The sequence below is a fragment of the Periplaneta americana genome, chromosome 15 (genome assembly GCF_040183065.1).
Source record: "Periplaneta americana isolate PAMFEO1 chromosome 15, P.americana_PAMFEO1_priV1, whole genome shotgun sequence".
Lineage (NCBI taxonomy): Eukaryota > Metazoa > Arthropoda > Insecta > Blattodea > Blattidae > Periplaneta > Periplaneta americana.
The window spans coordinates 162,355,496-162,377,481 of NC_091131.1; the positions used below are offsets into that span (position 1 = coordinate 162,355,496).

The 21,986-nt window shown below is 37.3% G+C and overlaps 1 protein-coding gene across 4 annotated transcripts in view; it reads right to left on the reverse strand.

The window, feature by feature from the left end:
- Window positions 1-21,986, reverse strand: part of wry (weary) — a 1,511,805-nt gene that overhangs the window by 615,048 nt on the left and 874,771 nt on the right. The gene's annotated exons all lie outside the window — the stretch shown is intronic.

Here is a 21,986-nt window from a genome sequence, read left to right on the forward strand (position 1 = left end):
TCATAATTTTCATACGAGCGTCTTAATTACAATAATAATAATAATAATAATAATAATAATAATAATAATAATAATAATAATAATGATTTAATCTGGCAGAGTTAAGGCCATAAGGCCTGCTCTAACACTCAACCAGGAGTAAAAACTGCGTTACAAAAAACTACAAATTTACAAAGTACACTACAATTTTACACACAAAACTGAATAAGATAATAATAATAAAATGTAAACAACAAGTAAGAAGAAATCAGACATAATATATAACATAGAGAAAGAAAGAAAAAAGCATAATAAAATGTGAACAGCAGGTCAAAATAAATGAGGCATACAAAGTATAAAAAATAAGACAATTATTGATAATAATAATAATAATAATAATAATAATAAATAAGAATAGTAATAATAATGATAATAACAATAATAATAATAATAACAGGCCTAATAGTAATAATAATACTAATAGTAGTAATAAAATAGTGCAGTACAAAGCATACAATGAATACAATATTTTTAAGTACACACAGTAAGGAAAATTATGATTATATATAGCTCAACTTATCACATTAGAGATATAACATTATCGGAAAATATGAAAACAAAAATATAAAATAAGTTAAATATCACTAGAACATAAAAAAAATGTGAATACGTGGAAACAAGCAATACAACACTTGTCTTAATAGTAAGTTAGTTTGGCAACTCGTCATAAGATAATTTTCTAACTTGGATTTGAAAGATTTCAATGTTCGGCAGCCCTTGACTTCAGGCGGCAGAGAGTTCCAGTGACGAGAGGTAGCAACAGTGAAAGATGAGGAATACAGAGATGATGTGTGAAGTGGAATTTCTAGCGTGTTATCGCGTTGTGATCGATATTAATATTACGATAGCGAGAGAGATTATGGAAACGAGCGAATAAATAATAGGGGGATGAAGTGTGCATAATTCGATATAGGAGAGAAAGTGAGTGCAGATTTCTCCTCTCATGTAACCTAAGCCATGATAACTTCTTGAAAGAAGGTGAGATATGATCATAATATCGAACATTACAAATGAAGCGGACGCACGCGTTATGAACACGCTGTAGTTTCTGAGCGGAATCAATCCTGAGATCACTAACAAAACGTCGCAATAATCGAAGTGAGGTAGAATGAGTGTCTGTACCAGCGTCTGTTTTAATTTAGATGGATAATGATACAATCTTTTTAGTGAATGGAGAATAGAGAATGCCTTCTTACATGTATATTTAATATGCGTATCCCAACTGAGATTAGATTCGAAATGCACTCCGAGATTTTTATAGGCAAGTTTCATACGACTTTTTATGCTCGACCATATTTCTAACTTGAAATTATTCAAAATTAGGTCATGTTATGGTTATGTGCGTACTGACCTGAATTGTCAGATGTGCGCAGGCGCGAAAGTATTGATTTTTTCCGAGGCCGAATGTCATTGACCTTGATAGAGAATAATATGAACATTAGTCTGATATAACCTGGAAATTGATCTAGAATTGAAAAACGAGATGACAAATTGAATTTATTTGAATATTATTTACAATTAACGCTAATTATTATAGTAACAGAACACAACCTTCTGCGGCAGTATTGGATTTCAAGCCTCCGTGACTTTTCGCTAATTGTCTTTCGATTGGATATCTGAGAATAATCGATACTTGCGGTTTTGTAACGGTACAAAGGTGTCTTGTCATTGGCTGAACACCTGAACTTTAATGAATAGGTGTACTTTAATGAGGTGCATTAAAGGGCTACTACCAGGTGTATAATTACTACGTTTCGGCATGGTCGAGCATAAAAATCTTTATTTTAATCTCGCTTGCGATCTGTAATGGTCTGCAAAGTTGTATGTGCTGTAAACTAGATATGAATAAAACTAACTGCCGCTCTCGCTCGCTGTGTTCGTTGCATTTGTCTTTCGAGTCTCGTCTCGTCTCGTCTCGTCTCGTCTCGTCTCGTCTCGTCTCGTCATTGTCGTGCGCTTCGAGTCTCGCTCATCATTCTCGAAATACCATTTGGTCGGCGTGGAAAGATTCCGTAACTTTGAATAACGTACAGCTGTCAAAAAAAAAAAATTGGCCGCACTCGTGAACAGAGAATATTTTCAAAGTCCACTTCGGGTCGCGGCGATGTTACACGATGCATGTGCTTGTACAAGCAGTTCCGGAACTATGAAAGTGTTCCATATCTGCGCCTCGTAGACCAGCAGTAGAGTGCTTGTTTAATGATTCAAAGGTCGTGGGTTCGGGCCTTCTTCAAGTTTTCATTTTATTTTTTAATCGTTCTTTAGCGATGTAAATGATATTCAAATTATCATTTATATCCAGTTATCGTTCTTTATGGATATCACGTTATTTATATTTTGTTATCGTTCTTTAGAGATATGAATAAAATTCAGGTCATCATTTGTATTCTGTTATCGTATTATAACGATATCAATAATAATTATTATTGTTTCTCCAATGGGGGTTAGCCCTATTTTACATATGTATGTTAGGGCTATAGTTTTATACACAAAAAAGATAAGCATAAAGAAAAATGGAAAAGAAAATTAAATTAGCTTACGCGATGTAAACAAAACATAAACAATCCGTAAATTAGGCATTGCGATTGCAAAACAAAAATCAGGTATCAATTTGAAACATACAAAAACATTAACACACATACGTAACACTTCTATAACACAAATATGCAGCTTTCCGTACCATACATCATAAATTAATACACAATAGTCACACAAACACAATTAAACTATAATTACGACATTGCGACGACATCAAGCATCCCATAACTGACTCACATACATAACAAATCAAGCATCCGTTACAACACATACACTTCAACATAGTAACCACACTTTTAAAAGTTACAAATTTGGCTCCAAGAAGAATAAATAGGACACTGTTACTAATTACTATTCTTCTACAATTTCTTAAATACATCTGTAATAAATCTGCGAAATTCTGATATGAATAATATTCACGTTTTTTATATAGTTATCGTTCTTTAGCGATTTAAATAATATTCAAGTTATCATTTATATTCTGTTTTCCTTCATTAGCATTATAAAACAATATTCAAGTTATTTATATTGTTATTGATCTCTCGCAATATATTAATTAAACAAATCGATATTTATCATTTATATTCTGTTATCGTTCTTTAGTGATACTGTATAAATATTATTCAAGTTATTTATATTGTAATCGTTCTTTAGCGATATAAATAACATAAATTTAATATTAGGTTTGGAAAAATCCAGTTGCATAATACTGCTATTAGTTTTTCTTTTTGTATTATTACATTATACTATCTTGAACCACAATAAAATGAAAAGGAGTAACGAGGAATTGAACCTGAGACGTTGACATCTAAATTCCGACGTTCGTCCGCTGAGCTACGAGAGCAAAAGTGTGGAAACATTTTCGGAAAAATTGGCCCAATCACACTCTAAGTTATTCTGATGATTCGTAGAAGCTAGTCCAGGATGTGGGGGGCAAAGGCTAATTGAGATTTCCCGGTCTCTGATCGGGTCAAACATCCTGATAGAATTAATATTTAACCCTTGCCGTGACTTTCGGTGAAATCCGGAGGGCCCAATTAGTCAAATCCACTCTCCTCATCTCCACGCTTGGGCCCCCTGGAATTTAATAAGATGCGAAAGAGATAGTGGTGTGCGGAAAGCAACGGGATGTTACCGCATTTAGGCCTATCCTTCCCAAGAAAAACTGCAAACATGAACAAAGGAAGCTTTTAATAGAAGAAGAAGGATCTTCTTCGGACCTCTGGAAAAAAGAACTAAGGAAGAGACTAGTGAAGTGCTTTGTGTGGAGTGTGGCATTGTATGGGGAAAGAACATGGACATTACGACGAAATGAAGAGAAACGAATTGAAGCATTTGAAATGTGGATGTGGAGAAGAACTGTGCGTGTAAAGTGGACAGACAGAATAAGAACTAAAATTGTGTTTGAAAAAGTGAGTGAAGAAAGAATGATGCTGAAACTGATTAGAAAGAGAAAAAGGAATTGGTTGGGTCTCTGGTTGAAAAGAATAATAGACGACATTAGGATACGTGGATCATATGCGGAGACTAAGAGGAAGGCAGAAAATAGGAAAGATTGGAGATTGCTGGGTTTGCAATGAAAGACCTGCCCATGGACAGAACATTTATGTGTGTATGTTCAGAATGCCTGGAATATCGTGTCTAAGAACAGTCACTATTTGCAAAGACTATCAATTCCATGCCCACTCGACTGCAAGATGATCGAGATAAGAGGAAGATAGACTAAATATTGATTTGTGGCTTTTTGTTTTGTTTTTTGAACGCTTAATTGTTTGAATGTTTTAAGGCCGACGCCAGTAAATTTGTTATGTTTATGCCAAGAAAGATATTTTATTGACAACAAAATTTTTTTTCTTTCCATTTGCAGCCACAATATCATAATGATAATGATAAAGTCATGGCATAATATATTAATGAACCTGATGTTAATTACTAAAATAATCATAAAAGAGAAAGCAGCCATTATGTATAGTTTGTCTCTTTCAAAAACAGAACAAAAAAGGACATAAAAAGCACGAGGTTGTAGTCGAACGCAGGACCTCATGAATAAGAGGCCTGAACGCTACCATTATGCTATCGAATAACACACAGTATACTTCAATTATAACTGTAGATATCAGGCAACGTGGTCCAACAACATGTAACATCGCCTGTCTCCGAATTGTAGCGAAGATACCCGAAGGGAACTTTGTTTCTGGAGAGCGGCCACTTTTTCTTTTGACAGCTGTACATCATTGAAATAAATAACATTATACATTTTAAATGAGACAAAAAGACGAAACAGAACAGTATCGTAGTCATCAAAATGTTCTGATTCAAGGTTGACTTCGGGAGTGATCAATCTCGAGTCTCGGAACACTCACAACCAGTCTTTACGTCAAGGACGCGACGTAGTACAGCATTGTCGTGCGGGATTTCGGCTTCGCGGGCGCTGTTAGTCTCGCTTTCTCGATCGTTGTTCATCTCTACTGTAAACCCTTTCTTACTGCAGTAGAAGCAATGTGCCTCAGACAGAAAACCGCCCGCCTAAGGAGAGAGTTTAAAAAAGCTCGTGCACGGAATTACTACTAAGCATCGCATCTCTGATTTAGGTCGTTAAATTCCTGCACATAATGGAAGTGATAAGTATATAATATAATCAAAACATTCATACACAAATGGTAGCGTTTGAGACTCGTATTCGGCAGATGCAGGTTAAAAATCCCGTGGCCAGCCAATCTGACTGGGGTTCTTCATGGTTTCCCTCAGTCACGAAGGCAAATGCCAGATTGGAAATTTACATACCACGATCCATACCGCCTCAATCACCAGTATCACGAACATTAATCAAACATTTATAATCACTTACATGAACACAAGCCATCTACAAAACACAATAGAAACTGGGACTTAACAAGAGAAATAACGGCCTACTGGTATACCCACAGATCCTGACAACGCTATATGACCACAGGTGATAAAGCGTGTAAAGATAAATTTAAAATAAATTGCCAGCATAAAGCGACATGCACAAGATAAAAGCACTGTAACCTGAAACTTCTAAAATAGAAACATTCTGTGGCAGATGGTAAACCCTTTAACAAAATTCCTGATGGAAATAAATAATGCACAAAACAACAAGATCTTTAATACTAAAACCAGGAAACTCCTGATTGTGCATAGTTCTCAATAAAATACTTCAAGTCTCACGCTTTTCACTTTTATTACTGAGAACAAAATGTCTATTTCCTATAGTAATATATCATGTATTAATTTCTTTTATAATTCTGTACTACTATGTCTGGTATATTATTACATATTAATAATTTTGTTGCAGGATTAATACGTAACCTTGCAGCCCCACCACCACCACCAGCACCACCACCACCACCAGCACAACCAGCACAACCAGCACCACCACCACCAGCACAACCAGCACCAGCACCACCACCACCAGCACCTCCACCACCACCACCACCACCACCACCACCACCACCACCACCACGCCAGTGCTATGACAGGGCGAGATGCCATACATCTGGTGTGGTGGAAGGCAAATAAATGGAGTGACGAAGAGGTGGGCTGTGCCATACCACCACCGCCGCCACCACCACCACCACCACCACCACCACCACCACGCCAGTGCTATGACAGGGCGAGATGCCATACATCTGGTGTGGTGGAAGGAAAATAAATGGAGAGACGAAGAGGTGGGCTGTGTCATACCACCACCACCACCAGCACCGCCACCACCACCACCACCACCACCACCACCACCACCACGCCAGTGATATGACAGGGCGAGATGCCATACATCTGGTGTGGTGGAAAATAAATGGAGAGACGAAGAGGTGGGCTGTGTCATACCACCACCACCACCAGCACCGCCACCACCACCACCACCACCACCAACACCACCACCACCACCACCACGCCAGTGCTATGACAGGGCGAGATGCCATACATCTGGTGTGGTGGAAGGCAAATAAATGGAGAGACGAAGAGGTGGGCTGTGTCATACCACCACCACCACCACCACCGCCACCACCACCGCCGCCACCACCACCACCACCACCACCACCACCACCACCACGCCAGTGCTATGACAGGGCGAATTGCCATACATCTGGTGTGGTGGAAGGCAAATAAATGGAGAGACGAAGAGGTGGGCTGTGTCATACCACCACCACCACCACCACCACGCCAGTGCTATGACAGGGCGAGATGCCATACATCTGGTGTGGTGGAAGGAAAATAAATGGAGAGACGAAGAGGTGGGCTGTGTCATACCACCACCACCACCAGCACCACCACCACCAGCACCACCACCACCACCACCACCACCACGCCAGTGCTATGACAGGGCGAGATGCCATACATCTGGTGTGGTGGAAGGCAAATAAATGGAGAGACGAAGAGGTGGGCTGTGTCATACCACCACCACCACCACCACCACGCCAGTGCTATGACAGGGCGAGATGCCATACATCTGGTGTGGTGGAAGGAAAATAAATGGAGAGACGAAGAGGTGGGCTGTGTCATACCACCACCACCACCAGCACCACCACCACCAGCACCACCACCACCACCACCACCACCACCACGCCAGTGCTATGACAGGGCGAGATGCCATACATCTGGTGTGGTGGAAGGCAAATAAATGGAGAGACGAAGAGGTGGGCTGTGTCATACCACCAGCACCAGCACCACCACCACCAGCACCACCACCACCACCACCACCACCACGCCAGTGCCATGACAGGGCGAGATGCCATACATCTGGTGTGGTGGAAGGCAAATAAATGGAGAGACGAAGAGGTGGGCTGTGTCATACCACCACCACCACCGCCACCACCACCACCACCACCACCACCACCACCACCACGCCAGTGCTATGACAGGGCGAGATGCCATACATCTGGTGTGGTGGAAGGCAAATAAATGGAGAGACGAAGAGGTGGGCTGTGTCATGGCCACCAACAGCTAAGGCCATGACAAGGGAAGTTCTCGCCACACGTAATGCCATGGCGAGATGACAATCGTGTTGTGTGGCATAAGAGAACATCCAGACGGGAAGAGGTGGGCTGTGTCGTGGCCACCAACAGCTAAGGCCATGACAAGGGAAGTTCCCGCCACACATAATGCCATGGCGAGATGGCAATTGTGTGGTGTGGCGTAAGAGGAGAACATCAAGACGGGAAGAGGTGGGCTGTGTCATGGCCACCAACAACTAAGGCCATGACAAGGGAACTTCCCGCCATGGCGAGATGGCAATCGTGTGGTGTGGCATAAGAGGAAAACATCAAGACGGGAAGAGGTGGGGTGTGTCATGGCCACTAACAACTAAGGCCATGACAAGGGAACTTCCCGCCATGGCTAGATGGCAATCGTGTGGTGTGGCATAAGAGGAAAACATCAAGACGGGAAGAGGTGGGGTGTGTCATGGCCACCAACAACTAAGGTCATGACAAGGGAACTTCCCGCCATGGCGAGATGGCAATCGTGTGGTGTGGCATAAGAGGAGAACATCAAGACGGGAAGAGGTGGGATGTGTCGTGGCCACCAACAACTAAGGCCATGACAAGGGAACTTCCCGCCATGGCGAGATGGCAATCGTGTGGTGTGGCATAAGAGGAGAACATCAAGACGGGAAGAGGTGGGCTGTGTCGTGGCCACCAACAACTAAGGCCATGACAAGGGAACTTCCCGCCATGGCGAGATGGCAATCGTGTGGTGTGGCATAAGAGGAGAACATCAAGACGGGAAGAGGTGGGCTGTGTCGTGGCCACCAACAACTAAGGCCATGACAAGGGAACTTCCCGCCACATATTTTGCCATGGCGAGATGGCAATCGTGTGGTGTGGCAAAAGAGGAGAACATTCAGACGGGAAGAGATGGGGTGTGTCATGGCCACTAACAACTAAGGCCATGACAAGGGAACTTCCCGCCATGGCTAGATGGCAATCGTGTGGTGTGGCATAAGAGGAAAACATCAAGACGGGAAGAGGTGGGGTGTGTCATGGCCACCAACAACTAAGGTCATGACAAGGGAACTTCCCGCCATGGCGAGATGGCAATCGTGTGGTGTGGCATAAGAGGAGAACATCAAGACGGGAAGAGGTGGGATGTGTCGTGGCCACCAACAACTAAGGCCATGACAAGGGAACTTCCCGCCATGGCGAGATGGCAATCGAGTGGTGTGGCATAAGAGGAGAACATCAAGACGGGAAGAGGTGGGCTGTGTCGTGGCCACCAACAACTAAGGCCATGACAAGGGAACTTCCCGCCATGGCGAGATGGCAATCGTGTGGTGTGGCATAAGAGGAGAACATCAAGACGGGAAGAGGTGGGGTGTGTCGTGGCCACCAACAACTAAGGCCATGAAAATGGAACTTCCCGCCACGTATTTTGCCATGGCGAGATGGCAATCATGTGGTGTGGCAAAAGAGGAGAACATCCAGACGGGAAGAGATGGGGTGTGTCATGGCCACCAACAACTAAGGCCATGACAAGGGAACTTCCCGCCACATATTTTGCCATGGCGAGATGGCAATCGTGTGGTGTGGCATAAGAGAAGAACATCAAGACGAGAAGAGGTGGGCTGTGTCATGGCCACCAACAACTAAGGCCATGACAAGGGAACTTCCCGCCATGGCGAGATGGCAATCGTGTGGTGTGGCATAAGAGGAGAACATCAAGACGGGAAGAGGTGGGGAGTGTCATGGCCACCAACAACTAAGGCCATGACAAGGGAACTTCCCGCCATGGCGAGATGGCAATCGTGTGGTGTGGCATAAGAGGAGAACATCAAGACGGGAAGAGGTGGGCTGTGTCGTGGCCACCAACAACTAAGGCCATGACAAGGGAACTTCCCGCCATGGCGAGATGGCAATCGTGTGGTGTGGCATAAGAGGAGAACATCCAGACGGGAAAAGGTGGGGTGTGTCATGGCCACCAACAACTAAGGCCATGATAAGGGAACTTCCCGCCATGGCGAGATGGCAATCGTGTGGTGTGGCATAAGAGGAGAACATCAAGACGGGAAGAGGTGGGCTGTGTCGTGGCCACCAACAACTAAGGCCATGACAATGGAACTTCCCGCCATGGCGAGATGGCAATCGTGTGGTGTGGCATAAGAGGAGAACATCCAGACGGGAAAAGGTGGGGTGTGTCATGGCCACCAACAACTAAGGCCATGACAAGGGAACTTCCCGCCATGGCGAGATGGCAATCGTGTGGTGTGGCATAAGAGGAGAACATCAAGACGGGAAGAGGTGGGCTGTGTCGTGGCCACCAACAACTAAGGCCATGACAAGGGAACATCCCGCCACATATTTTGCCATGGCGAGATGGCAATCGTGTGGTGTGGCATAGGAGGAGAACATCCAGACGGGAAGAGGTGGGTGTGTCGTGGCCACCAACAATTAAGGTCATGACAAGGGAGCAACCCGCCATGGCGAGATGGCAATCGTGTGGTGTGGCATAAGAGGGGAACATCAAGACGGGAAGAGGTGGGGTGTGTCATGGCCACCAACAGCTAAGGCCATGACAAGGGAACTTCCCGCCACATATAGGCCATGGCGAGATGGCATCGTCTGGTGTGGCGTTAGGCGAGAACCTGGCGAGGCTAAGAAGTGATGTGTCGTGGCCACCAACAAGAAAAGCTACTTGAACGAAATTTTCCGACACAGATGAAGGGTACACGGGAAAAACGAACAATGTCACATTTCCATTAAAGGTGAGATAGTGATCTATTTCAGTATATAACTGCAAAATTTATTTATGTTTCTACTTGAAATGAAGGAAATGATGAGTGTATCTGTTGTTTTAATTCTCCTTCACCACTTTTAGTAAAAATAATACTAAAGTTTGTAGTAATACAGTGAATTAGATAATGACATCACCCTTAACACCATTGTGACATTGTTCGTTTTTCCCGTGTACCCTTCATATGCTATGGCAAGATCAAGACATTTTAATACGCAGTGGATTTTATTTGATGTTAAATTAACTGTTGCCGACCGAAAAATTATATTGGAATGAATACACATAGTCTCATGTTACTGTTTCTTATATTTGTTTCGTTAATAACTTTTTAATTTATTAGTTCTAATTTTATTGTAGGGGCTACATCTGTATTTTTCAGAGAAAAAATTTTCGAAATGAGCTCTTTTAAAATGAAATCCTATCAAATTAACCAAAGATCAATGTAATTAATGTTATATGACACTGGAAGCAAAACTTGGGAGATGTGAAAGTAATGGTTTTAATTTTCTGCAGTCACCTGCACTTATGTTGTACTTTAAAATCGTGTGTTCAACATGTAGATAATATGTAATGTGGGGTAAATATGTAAAATATGTAATATCAAATTTAAATATATTAGTTGTAATTACAAGATTCGCAAAGATTTGTTATTTATATACGGTTAGGTTGAAAGGAATATAATATGTAATTACATAAAAATCCGGTCCCTATTAATAACTGAATCGTAATTCTTCTCCTTTAAAAGAAATGAAGGTAAAAGTCGTTACATCTGATTAGAGAATGTTTGTGAATATTATTTTCCTAATCAGAAGTTCTTCAACAAATTATTTGCATTGTTTAACTAAAATTGTAATGACTCGTCTGTGTAATCCCAGCTAAATTAATTGTGGCCAGACGTTTCCAGCTTATAAATAATTAAGCACGGCAGAAATATTTGCGACACGCTATTAATGTATTAATATCAGAATTCTTAAAAGATCGCGTACTCTCCTGTATGAATCGCAATTGTTTGTGCAATCACATGCTTTCATCAGAATATAGTGTAACTTTTATTTCATGCTTTACTTTTACTTAAATTTCTGTTTTTATTAACTATCTTACCCTTATTAGTCTCTCGCAACTGTCAAGATTCCTTAGACAGTCATAAAACGAAAACAGTTACGAAAGAAGCCTTCAAGTGCTGTAAGGACGCAAGCAGTTCAGTTGCTATCATTAGCCCAGTAATCTACTGTCTGAAGGACGGTTACCGACGCGTAAAAATGCAGGTTCGGACACCTGTAGTCGGAACTCTCACAGCAGTACCCGTCTTATCTCAGGTTCTGAGTCATATTATACGACAAGTACGTGGGGAATTCAGTTATGTACGCTTATGACTTGTAGTAGTACTGGTGATACGTGTGTATTTCCTACACTGAAGCGAAATTCGTCATTTTCGATAAGATACTGTTGTCATACCCGGAACTATAATCACCGGCAACGGATTTATATGTACTAAAATTATAAAATACTGGTATATATTTATATGTACTAAAATATATAATTAAATATAGATTTAAATTAGGAAAATTGACAATTTTCGTTTAATTAAAATAGGTATATGTTTTACCTATGCTTCTCGTTAATTAAATATGAATTCCAATAGTCCACTGTTGTCGAGTAAAGGTTAGCCTACCTCACCGTGAAACCGACGAGCCATGGTTCAATCCTGGTTGGGACAAGTTACTTGGTTGGGTTTACCCCAGGTTTTCCCATTTGAAGCATAATTTCTGGATAACTTTCGCGTTGGAACTCGGACTCATTTCGTCTTTTTTTTTTTTAAGTAGGTTATTTTACGACGCTTTATCAACATCTTACGTTATTCAGCGTCTGAATGAGATGAAGATGATAATACTGGTGAAATGAGTCCGGGGTCCAGCACCGAAAGTTACCCAGCATTTGCTCAAATTGCGTTGAAGGAAAACTCCGGAAAAAATCTCAACCAGGTAACTTGCCCCGACCGGGAATCGAACTCGGGCCACCTGGTTTCGCGGCAAGACGCGCTAACCGTTACTCCTCAGGTGTGAAGCTGTCTCGAAGAATTTTCTCGGGACAACGGGACGCATTAGCGAAAAACGGGACGATCCTATATTTTACGGAACGTGTGGGAACGCTCATATGAATGTAACAAAGTTCCACATGTGATTGCTGAGATGGAGGGTACATCGGTCACTAACTTAAAAGTTTAATGGACTAAATATAACTTTATTTCCTATTGTTAACAGAATTGTTACTTTAAAAATAACAACAGAAAATAATTTTATAGTAATTACTCAAATGATTAAACGTTTATGGTTAGATTAGACATTCGTACGTATTTAATGTAATTTCACAATTTTTAATTAGCCTTAATATGGATTTTGTTATAATGTTTTAAAATATGAAAAATTATTGGAAAAAAGTTATAATATGTGCTGGAATGTAAAATACGGGAAAATATCGAAAATAAAAAATAACATTTTTGCACATCGTTATACAGGAAAATAATACAAAATGTTATTTATTGGAACGTTATAAATAGATAGGCCGTATACATTTATATAGAAATCCTTTTCCTAATAAACACGTAAAGTAACAAAGACCACGATAATCACTGCTGTTACTATAATTATACCACAGTAGTCTCCTTTATCAATATTTGCATGCAAGAGTATATTGTCGATTTAAAGTATAAATATTACTTTGTCGCTATAAAATGGCAGATATTGAATACAGATTAATTCATTTTTATGTTTTCAACATTTCTGATACTTCAAAATTGACTTCGACATTATGTTTGCCAGTGTACTATGTACTGATTAAATTGCACTATTGTTGTTTAGTCAGCTGTCCGAGGACAGGTCTGAACCCAAGTGACACCAACAAGGCATCACTCATGGGGAACAGGCCAGGAGATAATGGGATAGGGTGGCCACTTTCTTTCCCCCTCCATTGCATACATCGCTGACTAGCTAGTCAGACTTCAGATGTAAAAATTACACTAATAAACAAAATTGAACTTCGAAAAGAAAATTGCATGAAATAATATATTATGACTCTTTATATTTTTCTACGTTATGAACTGAAATATAGCCTCAAAACGTGCATGGCATTCACAGATTAAAAAAAAAAGAACTAAGTTCACATTCTTGAAAAACAAACTCACTTTTAGTATTATACTGAAAAATATCACCTCAAATGTAATCTATACTAATAATAAATCTGTAGCCGAAATTTTTCTGGTAATTTTCGATTTTCCAAAAATAATTGGTCCTAACATACATAATTAACCACCCTGAAACCGAAAATCGCTTTTTTCAAATTTTTGTTTGCATGTCTGTCTGTGTGTCTGTATGTTTGTTACCTTTTCACGCGATAATGGCTGAACGGATTTCGATGAAAATTGCAATATAAATTAAGTTCGTTGTAGCTTAGATTTTAGGCTATATGGCATTCAAAATACATTATTTAAAAGGGGGGGTTATAAGGGGGCCTGAATTAAAGAAATCGAAATATCTCGCTTATTATTTATTTTTTGTGAAAAATGTTACATAACAAAAGTTTCTTTAAAAATAATTTGCGATAAGTTTTCTTCCTTGAAAAATTTTGATAGGACTGATATGTAATCAGATATATGAGTTTTAAAATTAAAATAACTGCCATGTAAGGCCGTGTAATGAATTAAAAAACAAATGACTTCGTCTATAAGGGGCCTTGGACAGCAAAAATCGAAAGCTATGAAAGATAGCCTACAGAGAATGTTTCTGTGTATGTATGAAGTAATATCGGAAACTAAATTAACCGATTTGTATAATTAATTATTATTTCACCATTGGAAAGTGTAGTTTCTCTAGATGGACATAATGCCATAATGTTATTACAGTAACTTCTGATATAATATAATATAATATAATATAATATAATATAATATAATATAATATAATATAATATAATATAATATAATATAATATAATATAATATAATATAATATAATATAATGTAAGTTACTTTAAGGGTTCACAACCGTAGTGGGCCAAGCGCCATTTACTGAATACGTAGAAAACAAGGGTTAAAATTAAGTTATTACCATAATTCAATGGAAACCTATAACAAGTGAAATAAAATATACACATTAAATCTAAATGATGTCAATCTTCATTAAACTATGATTGCACGTAATAAAAATTAAGAAACAGGTTAAAGGAATTGTCATTGCACCAAATGAGTGTCTCTGGACCAAAATGATCGCATTTTAATTATTTGGATGCAATTTAAATTAAGTAACATATTAAACGATTTATCCTTCTATCAAACACGAATGTTCCCTGGATCAAACGTCCTATTTTAATTATGTAATTACTTTATATTTATTTCTAACGGGTGCAGCGGAGCGCACGGGTACAGCTAGTTAGTAGGCCTATATATAAATGTTATCAAAGAGTCAACTTGTCTGCTCGATTATAAATAAAATCTAAAATCAACTAGGGAATAACACCTATATCGAAGTTAATGGAATCAAAACGTGGCTTTATAGGCCTACAACATTGCTACTGATTTCATCTTGGACGAGTTAACACAGGATAAGATCGCACAAACTTACTTTTATGAATTGCTTACAAGATGAAGAAAACTAGTTTTAGGATATTCAAATGATATAATCATTGTTGAAAAAAATTTTTTCCATTACCCTCACAAACATGGCAATCCAATAATTTGAACAGATTGGCCCACCTCCAAATTCTAACAAATCTGTTTGCATCTCTATTGAAAATATACCTAATCATTTAGACGACAGACCACTTTGTATTAATTAATGTACGTCTCGTGACCAGAATATTGTACGAAATGGAAATATAAAAATTGGAGATTTATCCTTCTAAGAGGTGGAAAAATTCAAATATCTTGGAGCAACAGTAACAAATATAAATGACACTCGGGAGGTAATTAAACGCAGATTAAATATGGGAAATGCGTGTTATTATTCGGTTGAGAAGCTCTTATCATCCACTCTGCTGTCCAAAAATCTGAAAGTTAGAATTTATAAAACAGTTATATTACCGGTTGTTCTGTATGGTTGTGAAACTTGGATTCTCACTCTGAGAGAAGAACATAGGTTAAGGGTGTTTGAGAATAAGGTGCTTAGGAAAATATTTGGGGCTAAGCGGGATGAAGTTACAGGAGAAGGGAGAAAGTTGCACAACACAGAACTGCACGCATTGTATTCTTCACCTAACATAATTAGGAACTTAAAATCCAGACGTTTGAGATGGGCAAGGCATGTAGCACGTATGGGCGAATCCAGAAATGCATATAGAGTGTTAGTTGGGAGACCGGAGGGAAAAAGACCTTTAGGGAGGCCGAGACGTAGATGGGAGGATAATATTAAAATGGATTTGAGGGAGGTGGGGTGTGATGATAGAGACTGGATTAATCTTGCACAGGATAGGGACCGATGGCGGGCTTATGTGAGGGCGGCAATGAACCTTCGGGTTCCTTAAAAGCCATTTGTAAGTTAGTAAGTAAGTACTAACATAGGTTCTCTGAAATAGGCTGAAACAATTGTTATTTGCGGATCGATTTTTTCGATAAATAGGCCTACACTCAACGTTCTGTCAAAATATTCTTTTTGCATTAGTTCTCTAATTTGAGGTCCAACAAATACATCCTCTTTTCATAATAATATACACAATTCACTCAATATTCAACAGTGTTATTTGATTTCTTAAAGTATCCGCGCAATGCTTGTAATTATTTTTAAAACCAACAACTAGATTATCAGTCTACATGTCCGTAATTATAAATTTCTAAATCCAAAACACAAACTGCACCTTGACCTGAAATAATTTATATAATTAAATTAAGAAAATTTCATTTACCCTAAGAAGATTTTCATTATAACGGCGGTAGTTTTCCTCTAAACCAGTTTTTTTAAATTTCCCACAAATTTACTTTCCCTGACTTACGTCCTTTAACAAACCTGAGTCAAATATTTATAATGTATAATGATTTATTTTGAAGACGGTATTAATTATTTGTATGTTAAACTAAATTACTTACTTACTGGCTTTTAAAGAACCCGGAGGTTCATTGCCACCCTCACATAGGCCCGCCATCGGTCCCTATCCTGAGCAACATTAATCCAGTCTCTACCATCATATCCCACCTCCCTCAAATACATTTTAATATCATCCTCCCACCTATGTCTCGGCCTCCCCAAAGGTCTTTCTCCCTCCGGCCTCCCAATTAACACTCTATATGCATTTCTGGATTTGCCCATACGTGCTACAGGCCCTGCCCATCTCAAACGTCTGGAATTAATGTTCCTAATTATGTCAGGTGAAGAATGCAATGCATGCAGTTCCGCGTTGTGTAACTTTCTCCATTCTTCTGTAACTTCATCCCTCTTAGCCCCAAATATTTTCCTAAGAACCTTATTTCAAACACCCTTAATCTCTGTTCCTCTCTCAAAGTGAGATTCTAAGTTTCACAGCCATACAGAAAAACCGGTAATATTACTGTTTTATAAATTCTAACTTTCAGATTTTTTGACAGCAAACTGGATGATAAGAGCTTCTCAACCGAATAATAACACGCATTTCCCATATTTATTCTGCGTTTAATTTCTTCCCGAGTGTCATTTATATTTGTTACTGTTGCTCCAAGATATTTGAATTTTTCCACCTCTTAGAAGGATAAATCTCCAATTTTTATAGTTCCATTTCGTACAATATTCTGGTAACGAGACATAATCATACACTTAGTCTTTTCGGGATTTACTTCCAAACCTATCTCTTTACTTGCTTCCAGTAAAATTCCCGTGTTTTCCGTAATCGTTTGTGGATTTCCTCCTAACATATTCACGTCATCTGCATAGACAAGAAGCTGATGTAACCTGTTCAATTCCAAACCCTCTCTGTTATCCTGAACTTTCCTAATGGCATATTCTAGAGCGAAGTTAAAAAGTAAAGGTGAGAATGCATCTCCCTGCTTTAGCCCGCAGTGAATTGGAAAAGCTTCAGATAGAAACTGGCCTATACGGACTCTGCTGTAAGTTTCACTAAGACACATTTTAATTAATCGAACGAGTTTCTTGGGGAACTTATATATTTCATTACGAAGTCATTATAGGTAATATAATTAATAACATAATTGATATTATTAATGAGAATGACAGTTTCATGTAGATCCTGTATGTTTGCTCGAATTTCATCTTAAACTTTCCACTATGTTAGAGAGAAAGAATAGATTTCCTTAGAAAAGGGTATCACATAATTATCAGTTTTCAGCAACATAAAAACTAGGCCTATCAAAGTAGTCCGACTGTCGTTGGCCAATTGAGGATCAATAAGCTTAGCGATTGGCTTAAAAAGTTAACATGGACTTAAGCTATGTCTCAAGATTTCGAGACTGGTTCTATACTCGTAGGAAAAGTTGTAAGGTCTCCCTGTAACAGAAAGGTTATTGTCGACAGGATAGATTTTCAATAATATGAAGAAAGTTATATTTTTGTGGGTGTACAAGTAATAAACATCTACGTAGGCTATATGAATACAATGATTTAATAAAGGCCTTATATTAAAATGAGAGAAAACCAATGTTTGCAGTAAATGGCTTAATTCCAACTTCCTTTCTTTAGATATATCTAAATCAACTTTAGTTCCTTTTTCGTTAACAGCTGCCAGTGTTCAAAATTTAAAATTTAGCGATAAATATAGACTAATAATACACAGTGAAAATTGTTTAGATCCCAAAAGTTGTAAATGTCCACCTTTGAAAGACGCCATGTATGTCAAATATCTGGGTATCATTATTGATCAGAATTTAAAATGGCCTCATCACATTACTTATCTTTGTAAGAGGCTTCGTAAAACAATTTATAAATTCGTTAATCTTCGATGCTACTTACCTATTAGAGTTCTACGAAATGTTTATTTGGCCATTTTTCAGTCTATCATTCAATATGGTATAATTGTTTGGGGTGGAAGTACAAAAATTAATCTTAGTCCGTTAAATTTACTACAAAAACGAATAATTAAAATTTGTTTGAAGAAACGTTTCGATTATCCAACTAAATTAATTTATTCTGAATTTAATGTATTTAATATTGAACAAATTTATAAGTATACGCTGTTAAAATTTTATCATAAAAATCGTAATAAGTTTGTATTACAGACACACAATTATGACACAAGACGAAATATTAATTCAACATTAGTAGAACCTAAATGTCTCACATCTGCTGGTCTAAAGCATAGCATACATTTTGGCCCTCGGTTGTACAATGCTTTAACTAAATTACACCCAGAACTTCTAACATGTAACCCACTAACATATAACAAGAAAATTAGAAACGTGTTAATATCTTCAATTTGATTAAATAAATGTATAGCCTATGTGTATGAATTAATCAACCTATATTATATTTGTATTCTATAATTTTGAAATATATATTAGTCCTACTTTTCACGTGCGATATTATTCTTCTCTAGTGTTAATATTATATTATATAATTCCATTGCCGCTGTAATTATATTTTAGTTCCTATTTTATTTTACTTATTTATTTATATTATTATTTTTTATTTTAATATTATATCTGAACTGCGACCGAGCACGAGCGCTGCTCATTCGGTCTCAAATTTTGTTAATACTACTGTATCTTCTTTTTATATTGCTTGTATTATTTTATTTGTATTTCTCTTTGTTTGTTTTGTAATTATATTTCTTTATTCTGTATATTTGAAATAAATAAAATTGAAAATTGAAATTGAAATTGAATGTTAGTAATAAAACTGCCTTATTATTCACGTAGGTACTTTTATATACTCGTATGTAAATAAATTACTCAAACTGAACATGACACTCTTACATTAAATCTTTTGAGAAATGAAGTAGTATTTAAAATTATTAGATTCCATAAAATCGCATTCCGTTTTGTGCTGTTGTAAAGGATGATATTTCACAGCTTAACAATGGTTATCACTGCCTGGCCATGCATCGTGCTGCCGATAAAACTGAATGAAAAATAGCTCTTAACGGTCGATGATGCCCGGTTAATAAAAGAGTAGAGAAATATACTGGGGGCCTATCGCGATTGTTAACGGTTCAATGGTCACGTTTGGAAACGACAATTTTGCTCGCGAGCACCAACTGAAGCGGAAATATGGCTGCCTGTGCCATAGAGAGTCGTACTTACAGATAATGATCTGCCAACAAGATGGTGGAAGTTTTGAAGAAATTGAGGTTATGGTGGAACTTGGAGTTATCGATATTCGTGTAGAAGGGGGGTGAAATCAAACGGTTAAGGATCAGCTCTTTACTTGAATTACTCTTCAATCCGGTCGTAATTCTATAGTCACGTTAAATAAAGGGTGTGAAGGAAATTATATTGTATTATTTTTAATATATATTAATAATCTTTTAATGATAGACCTTAAAGAATATGAAGGTGATTTATATTCTTATGCTGATGATACTGTTTTACATTTTAGTAGAAAAACTTGGACTGATGCTTATTATAATGCAAATTGCGACTTAAATTTAATAAAAAACGGTTCGATTTAAATTCACTAGTAATTAATAAAGATAAAAGAATAGCTATCCCATTTTCTTTAAATAATAAAGGTAATAAACCAATTTCATTTATACTACAAATTAAAATGCATAATTCTGATTGTTCCGATATAAATTGCAATTGTTCAGTTATTAATGAAGTTAATGAGGTTAAATACTTGGGTATAATAATTAATGATAATCATTTAAAATAGAACAATCATATTCATTATATTTGTAATAAATTACGTAAAACATTAAGTTACTTTGTTATTCTAAGAAATATTTTGTCAATTAACTGTTTACGTGTAATTTATTTAGCATATTTCAATCTATATTTATGTATGGCATTATAGGTTGGGGTAGAACTTTATAAATCCACCCTTTATCCGTTAATTTTACTACAGAAAAAAGTATTAAACATTTGTTTAAGAAAGCAGAAATATTACCTAACTGAATTGTTTAAACATTTCAAAGTTTTCAACATTAAACAAATGTATTATTTTATTTTATTAAAATATGTTCATAGAAATTTTAATAACTTTGAAAGGTATATACATAAATATAGAACTAATAATATGAATTCTCTGCGTTTGTCTGAACCAAAATGTAAAACCAATGCAGCTTTTTATCCAAGCATGAATCAAGGTCCCAGATTATTAAACAAATTTTATTCCAATAATATTTCAACCACGAATCCTCTCCAAATTAATAAAAAAATTTAAAAAAAATTGTATTGGATTTATAGTTTGGGTTTAAACATATTAAACACTATTTAATCTGTATTCACTCTCAATTTTAAATTTATTTTTGTCTGTATTGGAATCCCCTCCTGAGCACTAGTCTTACTCATTCAGGAGTGGGCTAGTTTATCTTTCATTGTATTTATTAACTTGTATTCATTTAAATCTTACTAGCAATAATAAATAAATAAATTATATTTTTCACTCAGTAAATAACGTACCTACTAATCTATCTAAACATATAATTTCAGAAGAGCTATTCAAGATGGTACACTTTATGTCCCTTTCCACTAGAAAATTGATAACGTTCTGAAAATTCTTTATTTTCTATCTTGTCTCAAATGAATGAAAGATACACATACCTCCCGACTATCACACTCTATAGTAATGAACAACTAATTTCAGATAAACAGTTGCAGGGAATTATTTCCTGCTTTATTCTTATACATTTTATATTTGCAATATTTTGATGAGAGAAATAATGTCGAAGCATTAAATGAAATGACTGAATTTCGTAGTTTTCTCTCTAACAGAATATATTACGTCTCTTTAAGAAACCCAGTTGAAGGGGAAAGTATGACGTCAACCTCACTCCAAATCTTTCAGACACGACTGACGTCCGTACGTCACTCTCAATCTCAAACTTGTTTCAGTGGCGGGTAGTACAGAAACTCATGTAAAAACAATCACTACTCTAAACATAAATTAGGATAAGATTGATAAGTTCACGCACAAACTATTAAACATTCATCTGTTTAGTGATTAACTGATCGCACACACCTGTTGTTTTGCACTAATGTATCAATCAGAGTGCTGCATTGGAGTTAAATCGCTCGCTTGAACTCGGTCGAGTGTCACGCCCTCGAGTGAGATACGATCAGTCGTGATACGCTCGTAATAAATAGAAGCACAGTACAAGGTCATCTCACCGGCATGTCTTATCTTGTATGGAAGGCGACAGATAAGATACACACATGTTTTGCTCACACGGTAAAAATAAGGCTTTATTTTCTGCGTTTATGACAAACGTTTAATGGAACAGTCAATGGAACGTACCAAAACAGGAACATGAAGTTATAAATAAAATAGTATGAAAAACTTCGATATACAGTTATTATTCCTAATTAATAATTGTTCAATATTTGATTTACCACATATATAATATGATAGGTCCATACATAGTGTTCCGCCTATATACTGCGACAATGTAGAAACGTTTTACAAAATATTACTGATACAGCAGTAGATTAATAACAATATTAGTACAGAGATAACGTCACAGAAAATATAATAAAACTAATAATCATGCTACACAACTGTTACAAAGATTGACACACTAATTATTAAAGATTAT